The sequence below is a fragment of the Pelophylax lessonae genome, assembly GCF_965119305.1.
Source record: "Pelophylax lessonae genome assembly, chromosome: 5".
NCBI classification, from domain to species: domain Eukaryota; kingdom Metazoa; phylum Chordata; class Amphibia; order Anura; family Ranidae; genus Pelophylax; species Pelophylax lessonae.
Window position 1 is genome coordinate 317,390,443 of NC_138772.1, and position 23,608 is coordinate 317,414,050.

Consider the following 23,608-nt stretch of genomic DNA (forward strand, 5'->3'; position numbering starts at 1 on the left):
TAATGCCTATAGCAGAATGTGGGAGTATATCCCCTGGGACCGCCCCATAGGCGAGGTAAAGCTTTTTTCTGCCTAGTTTTCTACTCCTGTAGAGGGCAGCATAACCCAATGGATAAGAAGATTCTGGAGATGTGTCCATCAATGAACGAAAGAGAAAAGTAATTTTTCTTCAAAAATATTAACCAAAATGTATACTGCTACACTTAGTAGAAAAAACCCTAAATCAGTGTATATTATTTGGTCTGTGTGAAAGCTGTAGAGTCTACAAGCTATAGTACCAATCGTTGAAAATGGATGTACTGACGACTGATCTCATTCCTTGAGGCCATACCAAGACAGTACAAGTATTCCCCAAATTACCTCATTTTGGAAAGTAGACAGTCCAAGGTATTTAGTAAGAGGCATGGTGAGTTTTTTGAAGTTGCAATTTTTTATCACAATTCTTTTGGAAATCAAGAATTATTATTTTTTCACAAAAATTTCATATTGACAAGTTATTTCTAGGGGGCGTGGCGACCGGGCTCCAAGATGGCAGCATGAGATAGGAGCTTTGCTCAGCATCCGGAGAGAATCCACATACATCTGAGCCTACTAACCACATCCACTGCCTAAATCACTGCCCTGAGCCCATAGGGACACTGCAGAATGGCGAGGCGAAGAAAAAAACAGCCACAGCTCTGCAAGCTGCTGTGATTGTTTACCTCGGCCGCTCGCAGGCTACAACAAAATGGCAGCAGTGCCCGAACACGACGATAACAAGGCCGCGGCTGCACATAGCGGGCAGGGGACATCACAAAAGGCATCCTGCAAGGCCACCACACAGAGCGGGTCCTCCTCGGACACATCCAGCCCCTCCACAAGGAGCCCTGTCAAATCTAGACCTTGCATGGACTCCCCAGCCAGACAGCACAGAGATCTCAGCATGGAGGTAAGCGGACCCCATAATAATAATGCTGCTGCTGCTCCATCCCTCACAAATGATCCCATTGCTGCATTCCCAACATTAGATCAACCAATATCTGATGCCACACTGAAATAAATGCTGTTTTCTCTATGAACATCTCTGCAATCAGATATACTGGCAGACATAAATCAATGTCAGGCAGATGTCCAGGCTGTTGGAAACAGTCGATCACAAAGAACAAAAAAATTAGTGAATACACTTCTTCATTCAACACCCTAGTAGATGCGTACAGCGCTCTGAGTGAGGATGTGGCCTGGTTAAAATATAAAATAGCAGACTAAAGCCCCGTACACACGTACCGATGGTCGGCTTACAAATGTTCCTCTTTTCTCCCCGGGATGTCGGTGTCTGCTGAAAAGTGCAAAGACAGCACAAGGACAGCACAAGAATTTTGTCCGCCGACTGCAGAAGTGATGTCATGTAATGGTTAACTTTCCCTGTGTTTTCTATTTTCTGAGCATGCCCAGTCTTGCAAATCTGCGGTCTGTCGGCCGAATTGTGTACTGACAGGCGAACAATCGTCCGTTCTGGTGTCGGCATACAAATATTTTCATGTTTGCACGAAAGACTTTTGTCCGCGGATTGTGCGCAGACATCTGTCGGAGGCACCATACTAACACGCGTACAATCGGCAGATCCTTCGTCCACCGACGTTTGTATGCCGACGATCGGTACGTGTGTACGGGCCTTTAGAGGACAGGTCGAGAAGGAATAACCTCAAAATTCAGGGTGTTCCAGAATCTGTTCCAGCCAAACAGCTACAACAATACGCTCAAGCTTTGTTCTCAACATTGGTACTGTCCCTAACTGCTCAAGATCTTGATAGGATTCACAGGGTGCCCAAACCCTCATTCCTTTTCACAGAGATACCTAGGGATGTCCTACCAAGGATTAATTTCTACCATGTGAAAGAACAAATCCTAAATGCTCCTAGAAGGCCTGATAACATGCCACCTCAATATCCGTCCCTACAACTGCTCCCAGACCTGTCTAGGCACACGCTACAACGCCACCGCAACCATTACCAAAGCCCTAAGGAATCACAAAATTCTACACAAGTGGAAATCCCCTGCAACGTTATCCGTCACAGACAATGGGGCTACATCCTCAATCAACACATTCAAAGAAGGCATGACAGCTCTGTGCCAGTGGGGTATTATCCCTGATCAAGCGCCAACCACCACGCAAACCTTACAAATACCGACAATGCAAGATCCTTGGCAAGTAGTATCTCACAAGCGCTCCAATAACACACACCAATGGAGGCTCATGAGCAGGACGTCTTAATCTATCTAACTCTCTCTCCGGTCCTTGGAGACCACCATGTCTCTTCCTGTGTCCCCCACCTTCCTCAAGCAGAATACTTTTCTCATGGATCCGTTAAAATATCCCCTTTTTATGATTCCATTCCTGTTCTTAACACTATATCTTTTCTTGCTTTGTTCTCGTTATCCCTTGTTTGATACACACAGAAGTGCTTTATACAGTATGCATACCTCTACTGACATCTGCATGACCACCGGGTTACACCTATGTCGAACAGAAACATCCAACCTAAGAAATTTGAAGCTTGCTGAAATCCAGATGTCCATGACCACACCTAGAGAATCAGCCTTGGACTTGAAAAAAACTTCACTTGCACAGTGAGTACTCCCAGAATATCACCACACACCAAAACCTAATGTACAAATGACCATAAAATGCCTATCTTGAAACACAAGGGGACAACCACCCCACAAAGAGATACTCTCTGTGAAAAGAGGCCATCAAACACAAAGCGGAAATCCTACGTGTACAGGAAACCTACTTCCAAACTGCCAAAATCCCCCACTGCTCACATAGAGACTAACCACACATTTACCGCAGCCTGTTCACCCAGGCACAAGAAAGGAGGAGTACTACTGGCAGTGAGAAACTCACTTTCCTTCCAACCTAAAGAAACCATCTTGGATGAGAGAGGCAGATACATCATAGTGACCTTCACCATAAACTCAAGGCCTTACACTCTAATAGCAAACTACACATCAAATCAATTTCTTAAGAAAATTGTTCAAATGCGTATCCACCATAAAACATGGAAACCTTCTCATATTCGGGGACTTCAACTTAATTTTTGACCCAAAAATGGACACCACAACCAACAAACCATCTTACTCTAAGACATTATGACACCTTCTACACGTAGAGGAACTGTTCAGCGCCTGGAGATGCCACCACGCTAACGAGCGGGACTACACCTATTTCTCCCACAAGCATTGTTCATATTCCCGTATTGATATGTTCTTGATGGACAAATGGCTGCTACAAAAGGTGTCTTCCACGCACATCCACAACATTACATAGTATGACCCTGCTGCAATTTCATTATCGATTGCAGAGAAAGATGTCCCCCTTTCCTCCCCAATCTGGCGCTGCAATGTAAGACTCCTACAGGGTTCATACACATTTTCACCAATAAAATTCCATGACTTTTCCATGACTTCACGTAAATATTCCTGACCTAATGTTTCATGAAATGTCTATGTATACATGTTAAATAAGAAGAAAATCATGGTCACACCCAGCATATTTTTACTAAAATAAATGACAATCTTTGTAGTGTACAGTACCTCTGCAGTTAGGGTTTCGTTTCTGGATACAGCGTGACTCAAAATGGTCCCTTGTTTTACAGTGGATGAGATGGAAGCACCGCTGCCGCAGCTGGGAGCCGGTGTCACTTCAGGCGCACGGGTGAAAAAGCCATCGATTGGATTGGAAGCTGCAAGCACGCAGCTGCAGAATGGTGCTTTGCACCTTTAGCGTGGCTAGACAGCGCTGCCTCTCCCATGTTCGAAATGTCAAACGTTTTACGACACACACTGTACATTTAGCGGACATGATACAGAAGAAGGTCAGAGGCTGCGGACATGATACAGGAGGTGGTCAGAGGCTGCGGACATGATACAAGAGAAGGTCAGAGACTGCAGACATGATACAAGAGAAGGTCAGAGACTGCAGACATGATACAAGAGAAGGTCAGAGACTGCAGACATGATACAAGAGAAGGTCAGAGACTGCAGACATGATACAAGAGAAGGTCAGAGACTGCAGACATGATACAAGAGAAGGTCAGAGACTGCAGACATGATACAAGAGAAGGTCAGAGACTGCAGACATGATACAAGAGAAGGTCAGAGACTGCAGACATGATACAGGAGGTGGTCAGAGGCTGCGGACATGATACAGGAGGTGGTCAGAGGCTGCGGACATGATACAGGAGGTGGTCAGAGGCTGCGGATATGATACAGGAGGTGGTCAGAGGCTGCGGACATGATACAGGAGGTGGTCAGAAGCTGCGGACATGATACAGGAGGTGGTCAGAGGCTGCGGACATGATACAGGAGGTGATCAGAGGCTGCGGACATGATACAGGAGGTGGTCAGAGGCTGCGGACATGATACAGGAGGTGGTCAGAGGCTGCGGACATGATACAGGAGGTGGTCAGAGGCTGCGGACATGATACAGGAGGTGGTCAGAGGCTGCGGACATGATACAGGAGGGGGTCAGAGGCTGCAGACATGATACAGGAGGTGGTCAGAGGCTGCGGACATGATACAGGAGGTGGTCAGAGGCTGTGGACATGATACAGGAGGTAGTCAGAGACTGCGGACATGATAGAAGATAGAAGAGCACAGGGGAAGCAGAGAGCACTGGAGGAGCTGAAGGGCACGGGGGGGGGGGGAATGGAGAGAATTAAGGGGGGTTTGGAAAGCATTGCAGGGGGGTTGGAAGGCGCGGGGGGCATGGAAAACCAGGGGGATGGAGAGCACAGGGGGAGAGGGGGGGGGGGGGACTGGAGAGCACTGTCTGGGGGGAACTGGAAATCACTGAGGGGGGAGCCAGGGAGCTGGAGAGCACTGGGGGAGCCAGAAAGCATGGGGGGGGGGGGAGAGATGAAAAGCACTGTGGGGAGCTGAAGAGCACCGGGGGGGGGCTAAGAGCACTGGGGGGGACTAAGAGCACTGGGGGGGGCTAAAGAACACTGGGGGGGGGGCTTAAGAACACGGGGGAGCTAAAGAACACTGGGGGGGGCTAAAGAGCACTGAGGGGGGGCTAAAGAGCACTGAGGGGGGCTAAAGAGCACTGAGGGGGGCTAAAGAGCCTTGAGGGGGGCTGAAGAGCACTGAGGGGGGCTAAAGAGCACTGAGGGGGGCTAAAGAGCACTGAGGGGGGCTAAAGAGCACTGAGGGGGGGCATTGAGGGGGGGCATTTTTACATTCAGCGTATAGCACTGGTACAGGTAGGTGTCCTTCCGGGTCCGCAGTTTGCCCTTACTGTCAGTCACTGGCCAACAGCAACAGCAGCCGAGGAGATGACCCAATCAGGCAGCGGGGAGGGCCGGCCGCGGTTTGCCTGGAGACACTGTGACTGGCTAGCAGCAGCAGTAACAGCCGGGAGATTATCAACCAATGAGGCAGCGGAAGCGTCACTGGAGGGCGGGCCGGCCGAATGAACGTGATGACGCGGGGGTGCGGTAACCGAAACGGTTACCGCCCCCTTCCGCGTCATCATCATGAGAGGCATTCTCATACAAATTGGATCAAGAGAAAAAAAAAAAGTTACAATACAAAACTCCCTGCTTTCTGAAATTCACACTTTAGAATCTCGTAATAAAACCTCATCCAACATATCACTTACAAATACCCTCTCCACACGAGTCTGAGAGACCTTCAATCTCAACAGTATGATAGGCATCTCAGACGCCTATAACGAACGTCTTATGCCAATGCAAATGGAGCTGGTAAATATTTAGCAAATAGAATCAAGGCGACCTAATCTAGAATAGCTCATCTTATCCACACATTCCTACACCACAAAATCACTAACACACAAGAAATTGCATACCAATTTGCTGATTACTACAAGGCGCTCTATAAACTTACAGAATGGCCCCTTAACACCCCAACTGACTACTGAGAACATACAATTCCTACAAAGAGTAAATCTTCCTACTCTCTCAGAAACACACATCCAGGAACTGAATACCCCATTCACGACACCCGAGATAGAATAAGTAATCCATACACTACCAAACGGCAAGTCTCCTGATCCTGATGGTTTTTCCAACCAGTACCTTAAAACATTCGCAAAATATTATTTCCAATGTGACTCGACAGGGTTGCCCACAAGATCACAGACTTCCGCAATATTTCTTAATATAGGGTAAATTACACGAAATCCCTTATCCTAGACATGAGAGTACCAAAGACCACCAAGCAAAGGCTCCAACAAACACTCCCTTACACTTAGAGTAAACATGACATCACATACCTAGGTATACCCTGACAATCACAACCTCCTTTATTAGCTAATATCAATTTTAAACCCTTAATTGCTAAGATAGAATCCCAACTCACAGATATAAAAAAAGAAATATCCTGGCAAGGCAGAATAGCAGCATTTAGGATGTAATCCTGCCCCAGATACTGTACATATTTTGTGCTTTACCTATTACCATCCACTACCACTTCCTTTAAACCCTGTCGAGACTCACGTCGAAATACATTTCGAAAGGTAAAAGAGCAAGATGTTCACGCTCAAACCTCATCTCTCATAAAAATGTTGGAGGTGCTGGCCTAGTAGATATAGGTGACTACATGTGGGCAGTTAGACTGGATCAAATCGGGTGGTGGTTCAGAGGGAGATGTAGCACTGTCTAGAGGTAGAGAAATCCCTAGTCCCTACAAAAGATCTAAAAAACCTACCTTATAGGTGATCTCTGAAAACCATGGGATATTCGGGATAGCTCCCCCTCTATACAAGTATCTATACAAGTCTGGAGGTTCTTACACACACACATTGTACATCCAATTCCTCTAAGGTGGAATACCAGTTTCCATTAGGTCTGCTAGAAGCCAAAACCCCAATCTATCCACTAAACTGTACCCAACCTATGGTATCAATGCCCTAGAAAACTTCTTAGTAAACTCTAGGCCAAAAAGCATAGAACAACTCATCACAAAATACGATCTACCTAGAAATATGCACTTCACAAGCGCTCGCATACTACATTTTCTGAGCACATACCTTATTCCAGATCTACACTTACCCCCAAAAACATGGCAATTCTATACATCCCTGGAACCCAATACCAAAGGTATCTCACTCCTTTACAATCTTATGCAAGAGAAACAGTCCTTTCACAAATCAACATCTCTCAAAAAGTGGGAATCAGACCTAAATTCCACCTTCAATGCAAACCAATGCAAGACAGCCTTCCAAGCAATATCTAAAGCTTCACATTGCATTGCCCACTGGGAAATGATTATAAAAAATAACCAACAGATGGCAGTACACCCCCCATAGATTGGTGAAAATGTTCCCAGACATCTCTTCTCTTTGCTGGGGCATCTGCCACCAGATGGGTCATCCCCTTTGAACGCTTACTGGCTATTAACTCTTTAACCTGTCAATCCTTTGACAATTCTTGGAAAATCTATATGGAAAAATGTGCTAATACACTATAGTATGCTACTGACACGATTACTACTAACCTCAACCTGTTTAAAATGCACAAATGTTACCTATATTCAATGACATATGTATTGATGATATGCATGTAGTCACAACTGTGTGTTTATCTTTGAATAAAAATTATTGTGAAATAAAAAAGAAAAGTTATTTCTCACAAATAGGCATACTTGCAACTACACCCAAAAACACATTCTGCTACTCATCCTGAGTATGCGATACCATATGTGTGAGACTTTTTCACAGCCTAGCCACATAAAGAGGCGCAACATCCAAGGAGTACTTCAGGCATTATCCACTTTAAGACCAGGCCTTCTTCCTTACATTTTGTTTACAAGTAAAAATCAGTATTTTTGCTAGAAATGTATTTAGAACCTCCAAACATTATACTTTTTATGCAGAATAAAAATGGGATTTTTGACTTACCGTAAAATCCATTTTTCTGATGTTCATTGACGAACACAGCTCCTTATCTTTTGACTACATGGGTTATGCTGCCCCCTAGAGGAGTAGGACACTAGGCAGGAAAAAACTACTATACCCAGGAGGTATACTCCAAATCTCTGCTATAGGTATTCAGTTTTGTTACAAGCACTGTCAGAAGAAAAAACCCAAACTCCATAGAGGGGTGGGTGCTGTGTCCGTCAATGAACATCAGAGAAATGGATTTTATGGTAAGTCAAAAATCCCATTTTCCATTTCGTTCATTGACGGGCACAGCTCCTCATCTTCTTGACTATGTGGGATGTCCCAAAGCAATGTCAAACATGAGGGGTGGGAACACGTTGTCTTCATTCAAATGAAAATCAGAGACAACCTTTGGAAGGAACAACGGACATGGACGAAAAACCACCTTATCCCTGTGAACCACCAGGTAAAGCGAACAACAAGAAAGCGCCGCCAGCTCCAACACCCGAATGGATTTCAAACGGAACTTATGTACCCGCACAAAGCAGTTTAGCGCCTTGAGGTCCAGAATTGGACGCAACTTGCCTTTCTACCTGGGAACTGTAAACAGGTTTGAGTAAAAACCTTGAAAACGTTCCGATGTCGGAACTAGGACAATCGCCCCTTGAAGTAACAAGTCTTGCACTGCCCCAAAGAGATCCCCTGAGCAATCTGGGGACAAATGCAGGTTGGAAAGGAGGAACCTGTCCGGAGAATATGATCGAAACTCGATCTTGTAGCCGGAGCGAATGACTTGGTGGACCCACTTGTCCTTTATCATGGAGGTCCACAGATCCGGAAACCTGCAAAGATGTCCCCCCACCCCAGATACGGGTGAGGGCGCCCCTTCATGCGGAAAGCCTTGTCCACAGGTATGGCAGATCCTGCTCGTGGATTGCTGGACCAGATCCTCTTAACCCCCCCCCCCCCGGCAGAGGCTCTAAAGGGCTTAGATCCCTTGTCCTGAGACCCCCGTCTGGGACAGCACTCCTTACCCTTGGAAGCCTGATGAAGTGTACTTTTTCCCCCTGTGAGGCCTTTGATGAGGTCACCCAAGGAAGCTCCAAACAGGAAATCCCCCACAAATGGAAGATCAGATAAGGCCTTCTTAGAAGTCTGGTCCACAGACCAGCATTTCAGCCAGATAATGCGCCACAGGACCACCGCTGAGACAGTCTAGAAAACAAAGGAGCTGCATCCAAAGAGGCGTCACGGACAGACTGTAGCCCTTGGACCAACTGATTCGCCAGCTCCGCAAAAAGGGAGCTGTTCCCTCTCCAGGTCCCGGCGTAAAAGTTTTCCCCACTCTGTCATAGCTGGCGACGCCAGGGCAATAGTAAATACTGGCCTAAGTGCCGAACCAGACGCAGTGAAGCGGGTTAAGGCCTCTGACCTCCTATCAGCCGGTTCTGAGAAGACCAGGGGCTGTTTAACCGGGAGTCCACTATAGGGGGAACCGTCAATTTTTTGAGGAGGAAATCCTCAAAGGGGTACCACATTGCAAAACGCTTAAGGATTGCAAAGGAGCTTTTCGGGGACACCCACTGTTTGACAATATTGTCAAAGAAGGTCGGGAAAGGGGAACTCTTTTGCCGCTTTAGAGGACCTGTGGGTGCCAAAAGGTGACCGGCGCCGCCAATGCTGCGTTAGTCGCATCCTCCATCTTTAAAAGGTTTCCCGCACTGATATAGTATATATGTAGCGCATCCACTAGCGCCTTTTCATGTGCAGCTAGAGGAGTAGAGGAATCATCCTCACTATCTGAGCACGCAGGGTGTGTGGACGCAGACCCCCGAAGAGTAACTCGCATCCACAGCAGCTGAATCAGATTCTGATAAGACAGAGGATGCAGGTGAAGGCGAGGCATGCTTTTTGCTAGTCTGTTTGCCCAGAATCAAATCTACCTTGGACACCAAAGACTCCAAAACCGCCATCAATGCAGTCAGTTGTAGGGACCCGGAGGGCCTGACAGCCTCTGAGCGGGGATCAGGTGGTGAAATGTGCTCCAGGGACTCCATTATTGGAGCGGGAAACCCAAACAAAAAAAAGTGTAGAACACTGCAAGGGACACCCCACCACGCTGGCAGCACCACAAGGCCCAGCACAGAGCACTACCGCTGCAACAGCAGAGAGGGAGTGAGAACCCAACAAACAGACCCCCACCGGTCAACGTGCTCAAAGTAACGAACTAACTGCACACCATGCGGCGATCAGAAAGAGAGGAATATCCAGAGATCAGCACTAGAGGCTGATGAGGGGCTCCCACCACCGAATCACCGCCCATCTGGCTCCAAAAATATGGCCGCTGCCATTTACAATGGGAAACCACAAGAAAATGGCCACCGAGGCTACACAAACATGGTCACCGATCTGTAGGATAAAAGGCTACAAAAAAATGGCGGCACCACGCGGCTCCCGGGGGTGACCCCAGAAGCTCGAAAAAGACCCCACCAGAAAGGTGAGCCCTGGCAGGTGCCCCCACCAGGCCCATCCCCCTTTCAAGGTTCGATCGCTCGGTCGCGCTCCCCCCCACCCCCATCGCCAGCTCAACACCCCAGGCCAGCCCAAGGTATGTCCAACCCAGGGGGGGGGGCAAGGGCCTGCAGAAGACAACCGCGAAAGGGGGGAATGCTGACTGGGAGGGAGGGGAGCCTGGTTTCTGACCATCCCAGGGAGGAGCCCATGTCCACCCCAAAACCCTCCAGCGGTAGAGGTGGGACAGCTACCTACCACACCAGGAATAGGGTGTGCACCACTCTGGACAGACCACTGCTCCATCATAATGTGGGTGCTGTCGGCCAGGAGGAAACACTGCGACTCAGGCTGAAGCCAGTTCGAATGCGCGAGACATTTAACTCGCAGGCCAGCCCCCGTCCAGTGGGGCTATGTCGCGGCTGACCTAGTGTGGAGCTGTGGTCTGCATGCACTCACTGGCCAGACTGGGCACTTGGTTGTAGACCTCACAGGAAAAAATAATTAAAAAAGAGGAAAAGGATTCCATTGAAGAAGAAAAAAATGCCAGGACCAGAGATCCCAGCAAGGAACTAGGTCCTTACTCCTGACTAGGCAGAAAAAAAAAAAAAACTATTTGCTGTTGTCAGTTCTCCAGAAGCCTCCCTTTGAAAACATTAGTGTGGTTACCATGCTTACATTGTTCCAGAAGGTGGCCTTTTTGGTGGCTATTACTTCTGCGGTGTCGAGCTGGCGGCGCTGTCTTGCCGTTCGCCTTATGGTGGTTCACAGTGATAAGGGGGTTCTTTGTTCATGTCCGTCATTCCTTCCAAAGGTCGTCTCTAATTTTCATTTGAATTAAGACATTGTTTTGCCCTCCCTGTGTTCCAGGCCTGAGCATCCTAAGGAAATTGCCTTGCATTCCCTGGATGTGGTTCGGGCAATAAGGGTGTACCTGGCAGCTATGGAGTCTTTTAGAAAGTCAGACTCACAATTTGTCCTAACGGATGGACCTCGCAAATGGTTGCCTGCTTCTGCTGTGACCATTTCCAGATAGATCAGACAGACTGTGGTTCAGGCTTATTCCATTAAGGGTCAGGTTCCTCCTTTTCCTGTTAAGGCACACTCTATTTGGGCGCTTAGTGCCTCCTGGGCTTTCCGTTATCAGGTATCAGTGATGCAGGTTTGCAAGGCAGCTACCTGGTCGTCTGTGCACACTTTCACAAAATTTTATAAAAAGGTATATGTGTTGGCATCTGTGGATGCTTCCTTCGGCCACAAGGTTTTGCAGGCTGCGGTTTAGAGGACTTGGTCCTCTTTGAGGGTGTTTTCATTTTTTTCAGGTGACCTACAGTTGTTTAATGGTTAAGCTCCATGTTACCTGGTTGGCTATGTTTAGCCTTGGGAAGTATTTTTTTCTTGCTGTTCCCACCCTTCATGTTTGACACTGCTTTGTGACGTCCCACGTAGTCACAAAGATGAGGAGCTGTGTCCGTCAATGAACGAAAGCGAAAATGGGATTTTTGACTTACCGTAAAAACCATTTCTCTGATGTCCATTGACGGACACAGCATCCACCCCTCTATGGAGTTTGGGTTTTTTCTTCTGACACTGCTTGTAACAAAACTGAATACCTATATCAGAGAGTGGGAGTATACCCCGTGGGACTTCCCCATAGGCGTAGTCAAGTTTTTTTCCTGGCTAGTGTCCTACTCCTGTAGGGGGCCGCATTACCCATCAAGAAGATGAGGAGCTGTGTCCATCAATGAATGAAAGAGAAATGGTGTGTTTTGAAAATTTGTCACACAGTATTTGCGCAGCAGTTTTTCTGACGCAATTTTACACACTGACGCATAAATAAATTTTAATGAATTTCAATGCAGAGACAATATAATACCCGAATTTTTGGTAAAATATGTTGTTGCCCCAGGTAAATAGATACCAAACACTTCATGCTTTAGAATTGCACACGTTTGTGAAATGGCGCCAAACTTCAGTTTTTAAAAATCTCCATAAGCAACACTTTATACGCCTTTATTGGTTACAAGTTAAGAATTACACAGGAGGTCTGGTGCTAGAATCTCTCTCTCTGATGTTCGCGGCAAAACTTCACGTGTGGTGTGATTGCTGTTTACGTATACGTACGGGACCAGCGTGTGCGCTTGCCTTTGCATGCGAGCACAGGAGAGCGGGGGACGCTTTAAATGTTTTATTTATTGATGGGACACTGGTACACTAACAGATGTTTTTGAGCACTTGTACACTATGACAGATGTTGATTGTCTATACCACAGATCGCTCTTCTACCCATGAAAGCATGGGATCAAAAAAAAAAAAAAAAAAAGGCTTCGTTTACATCTGCCCTAACCGTAAGTGACAAAATGCTTGTTGCTTCCAGTCTCCTAGACCATACCATCAGCTATATAATCAGCCGGCGGTACCGCCAGATCAGATGCAGGGCTTCCTGATTGCATGGGAGAGCCTGGAAAGGCACCAGCGGGTAGTAAACACAACACTTGAACACAACCACGGCAACTGGTTAAAGTCAGTTTTTCTTAACATCCTGCCACCCCCACTTCACACTGCTTAAGTGCAGTCCCGCTTTGGGCATAGCACAGCAAACCGTGGGTTTTGGGAAGGTAAGCTGTGCTTTCCCGTAGGCTTCTATGTCGTCTTGTGTGGTTTCAGAAAATTCACTAAAAATGCAACGTGCAAAACCATAGGACCACATAAAGGTCTATGGGAAAGAACAGCTAACCTGCAGGTAAACTCCACTGTGTACCTTTAAGAGGTGTATAGGTCACAGAGGACTACAAGACAGCAGGGTGATGTATTGTTGTCAGGTGGCAACTGTCCAAGGCACATGTCAGAAGCCTTATGAAAAATCCCCAGGAAAGCACCTCAACAAGTGATGGGCAAGATAAAAAAAGTAAAGGAGAGTGACCAAACTAACCATAAATGTTTCGGAAGTCATGTGAATGTGCTGCTGGATCCTGTGATTGTAAGAGATGGTGTAAGACTGCTGGGTGAGATCGTGTATGAGTTAGTAGAGAGGCAAAGTTTCAGAGTGTTAAGCTGGCCATACATTTATTGAAATTTGGCAAGTTCAGCAGGAACCGGCTCAATTTCGATCCATGTAAGGGCAAGCTGGGTGTACCAGAAGTCAATCTACCGATCAACTTCTGTACAACCAGCCTACCAGAAAATTTCTGTATGATTAGTACCACTGTCAGAATCCAATACTTCAGTGGGAAGAATTCCCCCATCCACATGTGTGCATGGGGGATTCAAGTTTTTTTTCCCCTACAAACCTCTGGTTGTATGTAGAAAAAAAAAAAAAATGAATCATGCATGGAGTGCTTTAGAATAAAGAAAAAACAGCTGAATGAAGAAAAAAAATCTATAGGTGTATGGCTAGCTTTAGCCTAATCTAGGATGGGCACATGTATGATAATAGTGGAGGTTTAAATAGATCATTACAGTCAGTAAAACACAGAATATTAAAAAAAGACTTGGAAAAATAAAACACTCACCTCCATTACTGCAGCATCTGCCTGATGCTGCAGCTGTCCCGTCGACTCTAAGCCTGAGAACTCAACGATCTTATGACCGCTGATTGCTCAGTTCTCGGTCCGCTCAGGGAGGAGAGCGATAATTCGAACACCAGGTTGGAGTAGAAATCAAATAAACTGGCTACACCTCTCAGGAGCATGCTGGGTGGTACCCGACAATATGGTTGGAATCCCTCCAGAGCAAGGAGCAGCTTTGTGACATCAGCTGATAGTGGGCATTAGCCTGCTTTTCGGTGATTCTGGGTCACAGGAGAGCAAAAAGTAAGTGCACTCCTATAACCCGGAAGAGAAGTATGGCCAAAAAAAGCTTTGGCAATACTTCTTTGTGAGGCTAGTATGTAGGTGAGTGTTAATGACATGGGTCAACTGGAAATGGCATTGTTGGCCTGTGACCGTCATGCTTGGTGAAATATCATACCACTTTTGGAAGAATCTCATTTCACAAACATTAATAACTAACAAAAATGGATTAAAGAAGCCAAATTTATTTGGAACAATACTGTACATAAAAAGAGAAAAAAAAAATCACAAGGCACGTCTTCTGAACTTATTTTAAATATTATGATAAAATATTGTTTGACTGAAATATAACACATAAACAGAAGGAGGAGACATGGCTCTTTTATTGTTTCTTTCCCGTTTCATCATTTTGGTGACCTATGGAAAATTTGATTCCCCTAAAGGGTGTGGAGGGGAAATGGTTTGCTGCTCAAGACAACCATTTCTGTCTTAAAGCTGAACTCCATGCACTCCCCAATAGTCACAAAGGATAGAAATGCAAGTGCCTTTACAAACGGAGTTACTAACCTAGTAAACGTAGAAGTGGTGTTATTGTTATTCTGCACTTAGCTTGTGCAGACAACAGAGCGGTGGCAGGGCCCCATCAGGTCCACCCACTACAGGCTGCCTGCAGAATACTACAGGTATATACAAAATCAATCAGCCTGCCGAGAGAGGGGGTAGCACTGACTAGTGTAGACTGCAGGAAGCTTCTGGAAAAAGAAACGTTTCACAGTAGATTACTAAACCGAGCTGGAAGAATTACACAAAGCATACTAAGATTCAAGTAAGAATACACATGCCTCTTGTTTTTAGACAATATTTGCTTATCTTGAAGTTCAGCTTTAAGTGTAATATTGATTATGCTCATCAATTAAACGCCACCTTTTACACACACAAAACATGGTGTAAATAGGACCCCCACCCCAAAACTGCTTCCTCCCCCTATAAACCTATGTGGGGGTTCCTCTCCTCCCTAGCTGCTGTCACTTTGGAAATTTGCGTGGTTGTGCAAGGCTCAGCCCACACAGCCGTATCATTCATTCACAGAGATCTATGAATGAATGCACTACAAGTCCCATCTATCACTGTGGCAGATGGACTTGTGTTTCTCAATGGAATCACAGCACTCATAGTCCACTGACACTTCCTCAAGCTCAGTAACTGAAAGCCTATACCCCAGCATGGACAAGGAGCTGAAGGAAAATCCCGGCATTGCACTCATGATCCAGTAATCATGGTTGCAATGCCTTGCGGGCTTGTTTTCAAAAAAGTCCTCTAAAACAGAAAGGCTGGCAACTCGGCAAGCTATTGAATAAAAGTACTTTATTGCTGCAAGGTACAGAGTATATGCAGATGCATTTCGGCTATAGAGCCTTCATCAAAAGCATACAAAATAATTAAAAAATTGATATATATAGCATAACAAACCCTCTATACAGAGGGGTGGTAACATCATTAATTAAGAACAATTAAGTCAATTAAAAGCACATGGGAAAGAGACAACTGCACAAAAAAAAAAAAAAAGTAATAGGACATATACACTGGACAGCATGTCATACAGGGCAATATAGCAATATATGGTTTAATAAATAATTTTAGCTCAAAAATTCAGGTTAGAAAAAGATTTATGTCCATTCCTAGTATTGAGGGAATGAGTTCACCACACCTCGTGTTTAAGCAGAGTATGATGTGTATCTCCTCCTCTTAAAGGTTTTTCAACCTGTTCAACGCCAAAAAATGAAAAAGCGTCAAAATTGCCATAGTGTGCTTCTTGGAAACGTTTTGACATACTTGAGATGCTTTTGGCATTTAAATTGGGTGTCGTTTACATTGTAGGAAAAAACAAAAAGAGGGCACACCAACCTTGCGCATTACCCAAGTAACATTAATTGATGTAAAGAGAAAGGAAATATACTCACAAACGAGTCAATCATAAAAGCATATCAAAGTCCACAATGGCAAAGTGACCAGATCACCGGCTCTGAGGAAAAGGGGATCTCCCCTCCAAAAGCGCCAGCCATCTGGAGGGTCCCCTGGCATGCTTGACACGGTCCCAGTGACCCGGTCGCTTTGCATCCATTGTGAACTTTGAAATGCTTTTATGATTGACTCCTTTGTGAGTATATTTCCTCTTTACATCAATAAATGTTACTTGGAAAATGCACAAGGTTTGTGTGCCCTATTTTCATTTTTTCCTACAGAGTTTCCATTGGGTTTCCCCCCACCCTGGTGGGAAGCACAGCCTGTGCATTCACATGGAGCCATAGAGATCCTAGACAATATCCACCGTCGACACATCAATTTTGAGCGCAGGAGATTGTTTGTAAATATCTTCAGTGTTGTTTACATGCTCCGAGATCTTCATTCTCAAAGGGCGTACAGTGCAGTGGCTGCAATATACAGTACATAGGATGCACTGTACGCCCTTTGAGAATGAAGATCTCGGAGCATGTAAACAACACTAACATGAAACTACTGATTTGGAATTACAATTTACATACTGTTTATTACCTTATGTTTTTTGGGTTTTAAAACCATTACTGAAGTGCTTTTCTTATGTCTATTACATTGCCTGCAGGTATTCTGTCCACACATGTATGATCCTGTAGTGGACAACCATGTCTGTGGTTTGCCTGACTTTCATGAAGGAAATAGGCTAAAACAAATAGATGTACATTTTTTACCTGCAAATACATTTTTTTTTTTGTTTTGTTTTATAAAAGGTGGAGCTAGCCTTTAAATTCAGCTTTAGAATACTAATACTATTCCAATAATAACAACAAAGATGGACACTGGAAGAAAAACAAAAACACAGATTTTTATTTATTTTTTCCTCAAATATTTTTATTGAAAATCTGCAATTTACAAGCCAGAAACAGAAAGGAGTAGATTTACATAGCTTGTATCTAACCCACTAACAATGTTTTACTGCATTGATATCATGCAATTACATCACATTAACACATATGTAAATAGGTAACCATTACCAAAGTATTAATTTAAGGTGGAAGCATACATGAGCAATTTGGATTTAACTGTTAATACAATCAATTAATCTGTATAGAAGATCTACAATGAAATATAGAACAAGATAAAAAAAAAAAAAAGAGAAAGAAAAATAAGCATGAAAACTCAAGAAGACTTGAATTGTAATAATAAAAAAGGGATTCCCTGGTTCTTCATACACAGGTATCTTCCTCCCTTTAGGGTATCCACAGTGATGACCTATAGTTGTAATTCGTTGTAATTCGTTGACTGCCACATCATAATGAGAATGGTAGGGACACTAGACATTAGCGTACTTTGTAAAGAATTTAGACCTGTGAAAATATTCAGGGCAGGAAATGTCTGATATGTCTGACTGTTACTGATGGATCCATCTGATAGTGACAGATCTAATTTACAAATAAGGAGCTGTTGCTGAAGAGCATGCTTTCCCTGAAATCAGGCATTGGGTGATACTAGCAGAGGCATCCTGCATGACCTTGCCCCTACTTCTGGTGTACATTACATTGAAATCATTTTAGTACGCACTTCCCTGTATTCCCGTTTAATGCTGCACTATGGATCCCTTTATGCTGCATTAATGGGCTTCCATGTCACACCGTTTGAAAGCATTGAGCACAAACAAAAAAACAATCAGACAGAAACATGTTAGAGGCTAGTCACCACTGTCCTTGGTCGATTCTAAGAAAAGAAAAAATACAGTAGTACTATGTGACAAATTTAAAACAGCTATTATTTTGCTATAATAATAAGCAATGCTTACACTGAAAAAGTTCTGGATGAGATTAGCACTCCCCCATTTTCCTAAATCTAAGGAATCTTCTAAGGCAAAAAAGAGAATTTATGATGGCACCTTTGGTGACTTGGCAAATCTATATTATTGGGAAATATAAAGTAGAATTGCACAAATGACAATGATGTCTGACACCATCTCCGGTGAGTGCTATAAATATAAACAATTAATGTGCAGGTCCTTTGATGGGCACTATTATATCAAACCTGAGTTATTGTCTAAGGATTTGACAGAGGTGTCTGCAACCACAGCCTACAATGGTATTCAGAATCTCCTGAAAAAAGGGAGTCAAATAATTGCAACATAAGTTATGGTTCAAAATTTACATTTGTAAAATAAAAAATACATTTGTTTTACTTACCCACCAGGCAGCCCTCAGGCTTAAGTCCTTGTTTGATCTGGTCAAACAGAGTTGACTGCTGCAGGATGTAGCCATCATGGTACCTTTCATGGAATACAGATTTTCTTCACATAATATGCCGCTTGGAAATTTAAGGAGTACATTTTCGAGGTGGTACAAGGATAATTTGAGTATAGTCAATGCCCTCTAGGCAATTTGCTATCCTTCCAAGGCAGTAAAAACACACCCTTATCTCCTGACACTCTTCTGTGATTTGAGGAAAATCGATTTACAGATCCATGAGTTTCTTGATGGTCCTGAATGGGTTTCAAAAACAGACATCGGCTCGGGCTACTCATCCCAATGAAGTGAGCACTGGAAGACCATTCCCTTGCTAGTTTAACACTACAAGTAGTTTTACCATACCTGAGATGTTACGCCCTCTCATTACCAGGGGCACAATATCCTTTGCAATTCAGTATAAACCTCAAGGACCCCCCTCGTGTTTCAATCGAAATATGTACTCTACGCACCTGGTCCTCGTTGCCACTGAATTTAATTGGTAGGATTAACATTTATAAGATGATTTACTTACCTAAATTCCTTTATGTTTTTCGTGCTTCCCCTGTATTTCTAACCAGGCGTTTATTCCATAAAATAGATTCCACTTTCACTTCTTTTTTTTTGGCAGGGCTCTCGCCCTTCTTGATCTATAAATCAAATTGACTCTAAATTAATAGAGTAAAGGGTGTCCCGGCAAGTTTTCTAAAATTTGGCAACCTTGGCTTGATGTAGAGGATTCGTTCTGGGCGGATACCCCTCTGCCTTCCAGCTTGCCTGCTAAATGAGACCATGGTGGTCCCCTGAGAATTGAGGATTATCTGACTAGCATGTAGTATAATACCTGCTCCCCCCTGAGGGGGTAGATGGTTGAGGGTAGGGGAAGGTGTGTGTGTGTGGCTATGTAAGTGTGTGCGTTGGTTTTGCGAGTGTGTGTGTGTCCTTGTTTGTGTTGGTCGTCTTGTCTGGTTGTCCCCCCCCCCCCCGTCCACCTTAGGGTGGGGTCCACTTAAGGTGTCCTGCTAGTGTGTGTGTGTGTGTGTGTGTGTGTGTGTGTGTGTGTGTGTAATAATGTAAGGTGTCTATATTAAAATGTGCTGCTCTTTCCTACCATGTCTGCACAGAAAATAGGTTTATGTCAACTTCCTGGCTTTTTTCTCTACCAAAAAAAGACTTTTATCACTAAAGCAGCCCATACAGTATGCAATTTTATTTCCTTCCACCATAGGTGGTAGGGAAGAAAACTGCTCGATTTCACCATTAACATAGTAGTCCCACTCGCAGCAATAACGTGTTCTGCTAGTAGGGGGGCCTTCTTTGCCAGCAGAATGCAATAATCACTGCTTTTGGCTATAGCCATTGGCTGTGAATTGCATGAAAAAAAATCATAAAGGCTGGTTGTAATAAGGTCGATTGACCGGCCGAGATCTAATCCATCTATGCCCAGCTTCAGTCTGACTTAGTAATAAATCTTGAGGACTTGTCTACATGTTTATCACTTTTACCATTTATTAGACAGGTGCATTCCCATTAGTTTCAGTGTACTTATAAACAAAGAATTTGTGGTGAAGAGAAAGGATGAGACATTTTAGTTCCTACTCGATATAACATTTATTTAACACCTTTCTAGGGACTTATTCTCTGCAGTCAAAGATGGAGAAGCTCTATACAGTTAGTAAAAACAAGATCTGGAGCTGACTGTGGCTCAGACCATGAGCTTCTTATGGCAAAATTCAGGCTTACATTAAAGAAAGTGGGAACCACCACTAGATATTTCAGATATGATCTAAATCGGCTATCTGATGAGGCCATACAAATAGCTGAACTAAAGTAAAAGGCTATTGAGAAAAGGTAAAATGAACCAAACTGAATGCAGACTTCCTGAGAATAGCAAGAAGAGACAAAAAGGCCTTCTTAATCAATGCAAAAAATAGAGGAAAACAATAGAATGGGAAAGACCACAGAGCATTTCAAGAAAATTGGCGACATCAAGGGAAAGTTTTGTGCAAAGATGGCACAATAATAGGCAAAAATAGCAAGGACCTGACAGAAGGAGAAGAGATAAAGAAAAGATGGTAAGAATACACTGAAGAACTATACAAGAAAGATCTGAACGTCCCATATAACCACGATAATGCAGTAACTGACCTTGAACCAGATATCTTGGAGAGTGAAGTCAAGTGAGCCTTAGAAAGCATTACTCAAAAGAAAGCTAGCTAAAGTGATAGTATCCCAGCTGAGTTATTTAAAATCCTAAAAGATGATGCTATTAAAGTGCTGCAGTCAATATGCCAACAAATTTGGAAAACTAAACAATGGCCACAGGACTGGAAGAGGTCCATTTACATTCTGATAACAAAGAAGGGCAGCACCAAAGAATGTTCAAACTACGGTACAATCGCACTAATCTCACACGCAAGCAAGGTTATGCTGAAAATTCCACAAGCTAGGCTTCAGCAGCATGTGAACCGAGAGCTACCACAAGTACAAGCTGAATTTCGAAGAGGCAGAGGAACTGGAGATCAAATTGCCAACATTCGCTGGATCATAGAAAAAACTAGGGCGTTCCAGGTCTACTTCTGCTTTTTTGACTACAGTAAAGCCTTTGTTTGTGTGGATCACAAGAAGATGTGTCAAATACCGAAAGAAATGGGAATACCAGACCTCCTCCCCTGTCTTCTGAAAAACCTGTATGCAAGTCAAGAAGTAACAGTTATAACAGGACATGGAACAAGTAACTGGTTTAAAATTGAAAAAGGAATGCAGCAAGGATGTATATTGTCACCCTACTTATGTAACCTATATGCAGAGTACATCATGCAAAATGCCAGGATCGATGAATCACAAGCCGGAATTAAGATACCAGGGAGAAACATCAACAACCTGAGTTATGCAGACGATACCACACTAATGGAAGAGAGTGAAGAATAACTAGAGTCTCTTAATAATGGTAAAAGAGGAGAGCGCAAAAGCTGGCCTGAAATTGAACATTAAGAAAACTAAGATCATGGCAACGGGTCCCCATTATTTCTTGGCAAAAAGGAGAAGAAATGGGAACAGCGACAGATTTTATCTTCCTAGGCTCTAAGATCATGGCAGACCGTGACTGTAGCCATGAACTTAGGAGACACTTGCTTCTTGGGTGAAAAGCAATGGCAAACCTAGACAATATTATAAAAAGCAGAGACATCACCCTAACGACAAAGTGCCATATAGTCAAAGCTATGGTATTCCCACAAGTAACCTACGGCTGTGAAAGTTGTACCATAAAGGAAGGCTGAACGCCTAAGAATTGATGCTTGTGAACTATGACATTGGAGAAGACTCTTGAAAGATCAAACCAGTCAATCCTGAAGGAAATCAACCTTGAATATTCACTGGAAGGACAGATCCTGAGGCTGAAACTCGACACGTTGGCCACCTTATACGAAGAGAGGACTCGTTGGAAAAGACCCTGATGCTGGGAAACATGGAAAGAAAAAGGAGAAGAGGATGACAGAAAACAAGATGGATAGATAGCATCAATGAAACAATGAGCATGAAGATAAGCAAGCTCCGGGAAGCAGTGTAGGACAGAAAAGCCTGGTGTGCTATGGTCCATGAGGTCACAAAGAGTCGGACAGGACTAAACAACAACAACAAGGGACTTATCAGTTTGATAAATGGTGCAAAGTATTATTACTGCTTATTACATACTTTTCAGTTATTTAAAGATACACCAAAGTTTTTTTTCTTCTGGAAAATGAGTGTCAAAAGACCCTGACAGAAATTTGAATGATCATTGATCTGACCCCACTAACCACTATAAATCAAACAAACATTCCAAAACTGATTGCTGACCTTCTAAAAAGAAAAAAAAAAAAGCTGGTCCAATGGCACACAAGTGATTGAAGTCAACTGAATGACAACTAGGAACTATCCCTATAAGAGGTAGGTCAGCAATGGGAACCTCAGTATTTCTCTCTGATGATTTGTTTTCTTTGCTTTATCTTAGGAAGAAAACAGCAGTGACTAACACTAGAGCAGCATGCCCAAGTGTATGCAAAGGCAACAATCGTTTTTCAGTTTTAGGATAGCGTGCGGAGCAGTTAGAAACTTAGTTTCTATGGTTTGTGTCCATTCTGTGGAGACTCACCCCTCCATTTGTACTGATGAACACTGTCATCAAGATAGAAAGCAAGGGTAAATACAAACATTTTGAGTTCTGATCAGAGCAAGAGGTAAGGGAACATCCTCCAATCGACATCCTGTTTCCTATAAAAACTCTAAAATGTGAATTTAAGTAACTTTGGAGACATTTCCTCTTTCTTCAACGCAGCCAGTAAAAATATACTTGACAGGTTTTTAACCCTTTACCTATTCTACTTAAAAATAGGGAGAAAAAAAAAAGAAAACAACATTTTTTTATAGTAAAAGCTGAGACAGCCAGGCAAATAGAATTTTGAGTAGTTCGCCACCTATATTTCTCTCAGTACATTCACGAATTTGACTGCAATACACCTCTGCAATACACAAATATTTTCCAATATTTTATCCCTTGTAACACTGAATCTCAAAACCACCAGCTGCTAGGAACTTCCAAAACAGGCAAACAAAACAGCCTCCTTCACAAAAAAAAAGCAAACCGTCCATACTACTACTATAACAAAGCCAAACGCCTGGATTACCACCAGTATTTCAATCCCACGCTTTGGTTTAGGGTCCCCACTTGTTTGAGCAACCCATAGTCTCAGGCTCCAGAGAATCCACACTTGTTCACAGCTTTGAACCACTCTACAACACCTGATAGACATGTGCGGCTTCCTTTTTGCTGTTTTTCAAGACTCCCTTGCATGTGGCTTATCCCTCCTTCAGGACCAAAGTCACTGTAATCAGGGTTGGAAGGCTCCTTCTTAAGAACAGAAAAATAACTGCTGATCTGTCAGAAAAGCACTCAGTTCCTAAGTCCTGTTGTGGGCTAAAAGCACACCTTACAAGAACTAGAGGACTCTTTGGGATAACATGGGAGTTGTGCAGAGGACACAAGACAGCTCTGAATTTCTGATGGGTTTTTTGCACAAGCAAACATAGCAAAATGCTGGTAAAGTTAAGAGACCATAAGAGGAGTCAATTGTTAGACTTTACCTAATATTAGAAAAAAACACATAAGCTTTCATACGCATATCCTTTACCTGAGGAATTGC

At 43.7% G+C, this 23,608-nt stretch overlaps 1 protein-coding gene across 1 annotated transcript in view; it reads right to left on the reverse strand.

Annotated features, from left to right (window-relative positions):
- The window catches only part of WRNIP1 (WRN helicase interacting protein 1), a 202,014-nt gene that overhangs the window by 112,652 nt on the left and 65,754 nt on the right, over nt 1-23,608 (reverse strand). The gene's annotated exons all lie outside the window — the stretch shown is intronic.